The following is a 7,510-nucleotide window of genomic DNA, read 5'->3' on the forward strand; positions in this document are numbered from 1 at the left end:
GAGCATGCGCGATCTGTAATAGCGTCATCGGGCAGTGGGCGGGGCCTCAGAAACAAACCCAAATGTGCTGCGGATCCGCGGTGAAACATGGTCACGTGACTTTGTGTCTCCCACGTGACCCGGAGTCTCTGCTCCTCTCCTCACACGCTGCCCAATCCACCGCCACATTTCCCACATCATTTCATTATTTCCCTATCCTATTTTCATACGTACACCGGATACGTATTTAACTTTTTCCCTCCGTATCTTAACCAATCCCTTTCCCTACACCGCCAGGTCACAGAGTTCTCGGAGTTAGAGTTTCGATTTCCATCCCGGTCAAACACAAAATTCAGACCACACAGGGAATGTGCAGGTTTCATTTAAATCAGTCTATGTTTATAAACACTAATTTCTATTCACATTCCTCTGGCCTCACTGGACAGGAACACTGAGACATCAAGTGAGAAACAGGTGGGACACTCAGCCCCTCTAAACATCAACAAGATGACGGCTGCTGTCCCATCTCAGCCACACGTTCCTCCCCGATCCTCATTTCCTCGATCCCTTCGGTCTCCACACACCTGCCAGCCTCAGTTTTATGTGAGGACAGTCACCAAGTCTTCACAGCCCTGTGTGGTGGGGATTTACAGACATTCACAACCCGTGGAGTGGAGACATTTCCCCTCATCTCAGTCCCAGACAGCCCACCCACTTTTCCAGAGACTGGGATCCCTGGTGCAACCGGTAATGATGTTGTTCATTTCAATGTGTTCACCTCTCAGTCCTCGATTCTCTAAATGAAAGGGTTATCGCATTTGATCTTTCTCCATCTGATGACCCACCACTCCAGGGATCAGTCTGGTGAATCTTCATCGCACTCTCTGTAACAAATACTCTCTGAAAACTTTGGTAATCCTATATGGAATTAATTTCCATCTTCTGTAGCCCCGTGTTTCGCCAAACACTCAACTCCCACCCCTGTCACTATTTCCAACCCCACTTCCCCCCTCAGCTGGATCCACCTCTCACTCCCCAGTTCTTGCCCCATCCCCACCCCTCACCTCTTTTCTCTGACTATTTCCCGTCCACTCTCAGTCCAGAGGGAGGGTCTCGGCCCGAAATGTTGACGGTCCATTTCCCTCCACAGATGCTGCCCGACCCACTGAGTTCCTCCGGCAGTTTGTTCTTTGGTCTGTATAACCCGTGTTAGTATGGGGATCGGGATTTTACACCATATTCCAGGTACAGTCTCAACAAATCCCAAATAATTGTCACTTTGCCTCGGACCATTGGCCCCGCTTGCAGGGCAACAGTCTGCCGGTGTTTGCCCCCCAATGTGGTGAATCCCTCTGATCGACACCACCGTGGGCTCAGACATTTCCACAGATCAGCCCCTCCTGTCCCCACCGGTACAAACATCCTGTCCGCCCCCTCCCACACCATTTTCATTCTTTCAATAAAATCCCGCCTCTCCTCACTTTTTATGTCTGATCCCTCCACGGGGAAGCGGCATCAAGCGACGGATCGTGTGGTCTCCTACTACCTCCTTAGACTCCGGCTGTCGGAGACGCTTCAGAAACGCCCCCAACTTTCCTCGGATGGAAATAGATATAAATCAAAAAGCGGGACATTTTCTTTGAAATTTGTTCTGCTTTAACGTGCAGTTCGAGCTGCAGCCGCAGACGGCTCAACGCCCGCTCGGCTGGTCCGCCTTCACTACTGGGTGTACCCAGTGATTGACATCACTTCGCACCAATGGGAATAGCGCAGCTCTGCAATCAATTCAATTCCTCTGTTGACTGTTCGGGGAGGGGGGCGTTGGCTCGTGCTCAATTGCTCAGCCGTTAAACCGAAAAAGCTCGAGCACAGCAGCGCGTGTGTGACGTAAGGCACCGTGCTCGTGACAGCAGATGCAGGTATGAGGAGACCGTGGGTGACGTCAGGCGCGTGGGGGCTCCTGTGTGACGTCACGTCAGGGGGAGCGCTTCAATTTTAAAACACCTTTTGTTTCGTACGATGTGGAACAACAAAATTAAATTTGGGTTTCAGCACTGAATCCGGTGCTGTGTGACGTAAAGTCCTGTGTCCAGTTGTTGACTGAGTGGGCAGCGCGGTTTTGTCTCGACTGGAGACTCCAGGCTCTCCTCAGCCCCGGTTTTGACTTCGCGACCGAGCCCCGGCTGTGGGATCAGTCCCTTGTGGTTCTCCGAGGGGTTTGGTGTGAAGGGACGGCTCTGTCTGTGTGTGGGTAGAGATTATGAATGGAGTGTGGGTCCGGGTCCCAAGACGAAGTAAGCTGTAAACAAGGCGGGATCTGGTGAATTGGATCAGACAGCTTAGCTCGCGTCTTTTCAGGAAACAACAAACATTTTAATGACTGTCCAATCTCGCTACTAACATGATTACGTGTTACAACATTGTGTGTTACAGAGCCCCAGAATCTAGGACAGTCGTCATGGGCTGCGAGTGCGGATAGGGAACGAGGTCACTGAATTGTACATCAGAGAAGGTCACGGGTTTGTACAGCCTCCTATGAGATCTGCTGGCACATCGGGAGTCTGAATGGGAAAGGTAATAGGGAAGGGGCTGAGGAGAGAGTTTAAACATGTTCAGGGGTGGAGGTGTACAGGAGCTGTCTCATAGATCGTTTTGATTGTTTTTTGTGTGTAATCTCACAGGTGGTGACTGAGGAAGAAGCTTCTTGACGGAGGATACCCAGAGGCGAGTAGGTCAGACACAGAATCAGGAATTGAATTGAATTGACTTTATTTCTTACATCCATGAAGAGTAAAAATCTTTACGTTATGTCTCCATCGAAATGTGCAACGTGCAATGATAGTAACTTATAATAGTTTATAATAAATAAAACCGACAATGTAATATAGAGTACACTCAAATCAGCATGCGTTCATCAGTCTGATGTCCTGGTGAAGAAGCTGTCCCAGAGCCTGTCGGTCCGGCCTTTTATGTTGCGGTACCACTTCCTGCATGGTGGCAGCTGGAATAGTGACAGTGATGTGATTTCCTGTGTCACGGGTACAGACTGTCGACTCAAGTGAGGAGTTTGTGTGGAGATGCAGCTTCCCCGGAGGTGGAGGAAAGAGGACACACCAACAGGTGGGACCAGCTGTGGGAAGACATGGTTTGTCAGGTCTGATGATGAGCTGACTGTACCTTCACCTTCAGACTGAATCAGAAAACCATTCTGGGGGTATTTAAAATGTCAGAAGCAGGGGCAGGTGTTGTGTCTCCATCAGACCCTCAGTGAGATGGTTCAAGTTACAATGTGCAGGGATGAAAGCACAGTGTTTGGGGGCAGATTTAGTCACTGATTCTGTCACAGTGAGAGGGTTAGTTTTGCTGTAAGGAAGCAATATTAATGGAAGAAGACACAGGAACTTCATCAATTGCCAGTTGTTCAGCAGAAGTGACCAATCTATGTTACCTTGAGAGAAACAGATACTTGCAGTGGCGACAAAGGGGTGCAGTCTGGTTTATTTCAGGTTGGACAGGGGTGTGGAGTTTTGAGATCAATCCCTTGTGGTGCCACCATCGTTAATTTAGTGTGTCCAGAGTGGAGGGTCACACAGCACAGAAACAGGCCTTTGGCCGGCCATACCTGTTCTAACCATCCACTCACTGTCTACACTGGTCTCATTTATCAGCACTTGGTTCATAGCCGACTGTATCTTGGCAGTTTCAATGCTCATCCACTTCGTTAATGTTGTGAAGGGACCTGCCACCACCACCACCTCGGGCAGTGTGTTCCAGATTTCAGCTACCCTCTGAGTGAAAAATCTCTTCCTCAGATCCCTCTAAACCTCTTCATCCTCTGCTTCAATCTATGCTCGCTGAGCTGTGACACGTCTGTCCCAGGATCGAGGCTGATATGGGCATTAGTGAGGCCTTTGCTAAGGTTCAGCATGGGAAGTTGCTGTGGAAAGTTAGATCACATGGGATCCAGGGAGAGCTGGCTCACTGGATGCACAGTTGGCTTGATGGTAGGAAGCAGAGAGTGATGGTGGGAGGCTGTTAATTGGACTCGAGGCCCAGCCTAGTGAGGATCCCCAGGGTTACACCCATTGCTTTCATTATTCATTGATATTTAATTATATTTGCATTTGCAGAGTTTGTTGAATTCTATGCTCTACTTCAGGGGTGTCAAACTCATTTGAGATCACGGGCCAGATTGAGCAAAATGCAGCTTCATGAGAGCCGGATCAGTCGGACGCGTGCGAACGCAGCTTTCGTTGCCTCCGTTTTTTCAGCCTGCTCTCATGTGTCTCAGTCTCTGCTATAACTACAAAGTGTTTCACTTTACAAATTCCGTTTCTTATGAAGAAGACTGCCGAGCAAGACTGCCGAATAAACACTTAAAAACCCTGAAAACCTGGTACCTGAATAAACTCAGTATTAGCCATATCATACGCCATAGGCGCTTCGATTACTGGGGCCAGCTTTAATAGTAATTAGATATTATCTCGCGGGCCAAAGATAATTCCACCGCGGGCCAGATTTGGCCCGCGGGCCTTGAGTTTGACTTATATCCTCCCACAAACCCCTGTATAAAGGCGATTGGAGGCACTGCTCCTCGTTCAGTCTCCAGGATGTTGTGTGGTGGTTGCTTGCTGCTGACGGTGCTTTCTTCCAGCCAGTAAAAGCCTACCTTGACTCATGTCTCTGAGAGTTATTGATGGTGCATCAGATAGCCAGAGGCTTTTTTCCCAGGACGGAAATGGCTAACACGAGTGGGCATGGTTTTAAGCTGCTTGGAAGTAGGCACAGGGGAGACGTCAGAACCAAGTTTTTTAAACAAAGAGTGGTGTCTGTGTGCGGAATACGCTGCCAGCGACGGTGGTAGATACTAATACAATAGAGTCTTTTAAGAGATTCTTAGATTGGTACATAGAGCCTTGAAAAATAGAGGGCTATGAGGTAGGGTAATTCTAGGCAGTTTCTAGAGTAGGTTACATGGTCGGCACAACATTGTGGGCCGAAGGTCATGTAATGTGTTGTAGATTTCTGTTATTCTCTGAAATTCAAGGGAAATCTCTTCTCCGACGGACTGGTGACCAGTTGCAACCTGTCATCACAGGGAGAGTGAGAGGTGAACAGCAGGAATAGATTTTGATATACTGATACGGAACAGAAATATGGGCTGGGACCAGATTGGCCGAGTGGTCTTTCTAGTGTACATTGTGAGTGTGGTAGAGACAGTAAGTACCTGAGACAGGGGATTTGATACAGAACTGATTCAACATTCACAGATCCACAATATTAAACATCAGTCCTGGGTCCGATGAGCAGCCGGAAGAACTGCCGAATCTGACAGTAACAGTCCCTCATGAACCTGCAGCTTCCTTCAGTCACCGTGAAGGTTAAACATTTAACACGGAGCTGGCCACCGCCCGAATAGGAAACACACCGGCAAACGCTGCGGTCGGCAAGACGCAGGAGGTTCACCGTAGCGCCAATTGTGGCCGGAGGTCTGTATGGCGCCACCAGTGGCTGTAGGTCTGCACATCACCACCTGTGGCCGGAGGGCGGAGGGACAACGGAGAGGTAAATCACAAACGACGAAGTCTGCAGATGCTGGAAATACAGAGCAACACACACACAAATGCTGGCGGAACTCAGCAGGCCGGGCAGCATCTATCGAAAAGTGAACCCTCCTTCAGGATTGAAATGGAATGGGGGAATTATGTGAAAAAATCGGGGCAGGCGAGGAAATATCTAGCTGAAAGGTGATAGGTGAAGCCAGGTAGGTGGGAAAGCTCAAGCAGAAGAAAATAGAATCTAATAGGAGAGGAGAGTGGCGAATAGGAGCAGTGGCCCCAGAGAGACGTGATAAGCACGTGAGAGGACGTGAAAAGTCAGAGAGGAAGAAAGGGAGTGAGAGGGAGGGAGATTTGTTCACCGGAAGGAGAAATCGATATTCTTGCCAACAGGTGGTGGGGGGGGGGGGGGGTGTTACCCGAACGGAATATAAGGTGCAGGTCCTGGACCCTGAGGGTGACCACAGCTTAGCACAAGAGGAGGCGATGGGTTGACACGTCGGGACGGGAATGGGAATCGGAATCTAATTGAAAATGTTTGGACACCGGGAAGTCCCGCTGGGAGCGGATAGTTCAAAGATCAGTTTATTATGAAAGCAGGTATCCATAAACAATTCTCGCGGTTTTTTTTTTCTTCTCCAGACAACCACAAAACAAAGAAAGAGCATGAAAGTCGTTCAGAGAGAAAAATCAAACTCCCACCCCACCCCCCGCATCAAAAAGAACGGCATCCCGATCATCAACCCCCAAAACCCACCCCCCAAGCACAAAGGGGAACAATAACATCGATCTGCCCCCCCCCCAAAAAAAAAACAACCCTACCCCGCACAACTGCGGAGGAGCTGGTGTCACCAGTGTAGAGGCGGCCGCATCGGGAGCAGCGGACACAATAGCCGACTCCGGAAGATTCACAGGTGAAGTGTCGCCTCACCTGGAAGCATGTTTGGACAACAGAGAGAGTTCGGCCGTCCGGCCCTTTCACTGTGACACCCCGAACTCCACATCAAATCCGTCCAAACGAATCTGGGCGAACTTTAATGACCAATAAATATAATTCCTCTCAGCGATCAGCTGTCTGAATGAATGACTGACTTTAAAGAGGAAGGGGTGTCTATGGTCCACATTGTCAGGGTGTTGAGTTTACCAGGAGACAAAGACTGCAGGGACGCGAGATTTTCTGTTGACTAATACACTGTGTGTGGACCCCGCTGGCAATTCTGGTGGTGTGACCCGTATCGAGACAAACACCACGCTGCCCACTCCGCCATCAACACGGCACAGCCGGACACATAACAGGGACTTTACATCTCACAACACTGGATTCAGTGATGAAACCCGTGATTAATGTTGTTGTCCCACTGAAATAATCAGAAACGTCCATTCAGGTGTTTTCAAATGGGAGCGCTCGCCCACGGGTGACGTCACACAGGTGAATCCACGCGACTGACGTCACACATAGGTCCCCACACCGGGACCTGCCCTCGCGTGCGCGGTGTTTACGTCACCCCCGCGCTGGAGAGCTCGAGCTTTATCGGTTTAACGGCTGAGCTACCAATCGCGTGACCATCCCCTCCCCCACCGCTGAAAAACAAAGCTTCAAGCGCTTCGCTTTTTCCATTGGTGCGCAGGAATGTCAATCACTGGTTACACCCAATAGCGGAAGCGGACAAGCCGACAGGGCGTTACCCCGCTGAGTTCGTCTCTCGCTGCGGTGCCGGAGTCTGGACAGAGCGGAACAAATCTCAATGTAAATGTCCGCTTTCTGATTTCTATTTCCCTCCGAGGGAAGTTGGGGAGTTTGTGCAGCGTCTCCTGCGGCCGGAGTCTGATGTATCGCTGAGAGGTAGGAGGAGACCGCTCGGCCCGTTGGTTTGATGCCGGTTCCCCGGGGTGAGGGAGGGAGAGGGGGGATTTTATTGAAAGGATGAAGATGGTGAGAGACGGGTCGGACAGGATGTTTGTCCCGGTGGGGA

The 7,510-nt window shown here is 50.0% G+C and overlaps 1 long non-coding RNA gene across 1 annotated transcript; it reads left to right on the forward strand.

The window, feature by feature from the left end:
• Positions 1-2,443: 2,443 nt before the first annotated feature.
• Positions 2,444-2,871, forward strand: LOC140721673 (uncharacterized). The gene is made up of 2 exons (XR_012097432.1): positions 2,444-2,553; positions 2,661-2,871. It is a non-coding gene; the product is annotated as an uncharacterized lncRNA (long non-coding RNA).
• The last annotated feature ends 4,639 nt before the right edge of the window (positions 2,872-7,510 follow it).

This window comes from Hemitrygon akajei, unplaced genomic scaffold (genome assembly GCF_048418815.1).
Source record: "Hemitrygon akajei unplaced genomic scaffold, sHemAka1.3 Scf000059, whole genome shotgun sequence".
NCBI classification, from domain to species: Eukaryota; Metazoa; Chordata; class Chondrichthyes; order Myliobatiformes; family Dasyatidae; genus Hemitrygon; species Hemitrygon akajei.